We start from the raw sequence: 1731 nt of genomic DNA, 5'->3' as shown, positions 1-1731 counted from the left end.
GATGCTCTGAGGTACATGAGCTGTGATGCCAGGGTCAGGCTGTTGTCCTGAGACCTGGCACCTCTTCTTCACTTGGTGACTGTGAACGTCACCCGACCAGCCAGCTGGGCTTGATGTGAGACACTCGGACACTCGCAACAGCAGGAGCTCAGTCCAGGTGAGTTATCCTAACATCACCTAAATACCAGTGCTGTGAAAGCCCAGCTCCCTGGGTAGTCAAGAGGGAGGACTTAGGGCTCAGGCCTGACCACCTGCAGAAGGTACTGACCTTTGGTGGTCTGCATGAGTCTCTACACTGACTGTGCAGCAGACCAGGACAGCCAGTGGGTGGAAACTTTCCTCGTCCTTGTAAACCAACAAGTTCAAGGAGGTGGTCAAGCATGGCCTTTCCCTCGTCCTATTGGAAGTCCCTTCAAGATGGTACCTTCATGGGACAAATAACGAGTAAGAACTGATGTAACACTGACTGTATCCCCTCCCAATTCCTTTTCTTGCCACCAAAGTCTGTGCTGCGGTTGCAGCCTTTGAGCAAAGGCCATCAAAGCTCTTGAAGTGGTTGCATTCAATGATGCTGGGTCAGCTGGTGCTGGCAGAGAGTCTGGGTGGGTGTGTTGCTGCTGCAGACTATGATGTGATTTCCCCCAGAGGAAAACTCCCCTTGCAATGCACAGACACACGAGGAAGCACAATTAACTTCACTGGAGGAGCCTTAAGCCCCCTCTCCTTGAGTGTTGTGTAATTAAAACCTCAGTCTTGTTAATACATTAGTGAGATTTTTTTTTTGCATATAATTCATCAAATGTTTATGAAAACGCCTAACAAATAATCCTGACAAACAAGTTGCTTAATTGAGATAAGGGATGGGAAGCCTTGTGAATTTTTAATAAAAAGGGGGGGGGGGGGAAGAAAGCAGGGCTACGTTAATCAGATGAAGTTATCTCATTCAATATTTCCAAGTGACTTCTCCAGCACACATTTTATTTCATATATTACACAAAAGGAAGATCTCGATCCCCCAATGAGCTCTGCACAGAAGCCCCTCTCTTGCAAGAGACATACCGTTGGCTCGAGGCGTTCCCCCAGCTATTGATCAAAATAGTTTTCTTCTTCTTTTTCCTTTTTTCCTTTCTTTTTTTTTTTTTGTTCCTGACAGATAACAACATTAAATCCTGCCCGAGATTCGTACTTTCTGCAGCTGGAAGAGGAACAACTAATGCCAGTTGATGCTTGAGTGTCTTTCTCCATGTGAGTAGGGAGCTGTGTCACACAGCGTCAGCGATGATGTCAAAACACGTAAGACTGAGTGAATTTAGCCTTGCTTCTAGCTGATCTTTAACCACACAGAAGCAATGGTGAGTAGAGAGCCTTTCACTTACCTCAGATATATCATCTGCTCCTTTTTGCCTCTTTTCACCCAGATACCTGAAAATCAGGTCTCCAAGGTTCCCCAGGCTGGCAGAGAGAAACAAGACTCACACAACCTGTCCTGGATGCCTTGCTTCTTCCAGCGCAGGTCATGAGCTGCAAGTTGGGGTTTTTTTCTCTTTACTCATCCTAAAGGGTGGTGGAAGGAGAGAGGACCAGCTCAGGTTTAAGTGCTTTGCATCCAGGTGTTTCCATGAGGACAGAAGGGTCCTGCTTGGCTGGGGCTCTGAGCAAGCTCATCTAGTTGAAGATGACCATGCTCATTGCAGGGGGGTTGGACTAAATGACCTTCAAGTTCCCTTCCAA

This window comes from Gallinula chloropus, assembly GCF_964237585.1.
Source record: "Gallinula chloropus genome assembly, chromosome: 11".
In the NCBI taxonomy this organism is placed as follows: Eukaryota; Metazoa; Chordata; class Aves; order Gruiformes; family Rallidae; genus Gallinula; species Gallinula chloropus.
The sequence above is the reverse complement of the archived record's forward strand: the minus strand, read 5'-3'. Positions refer to the sequence as shown.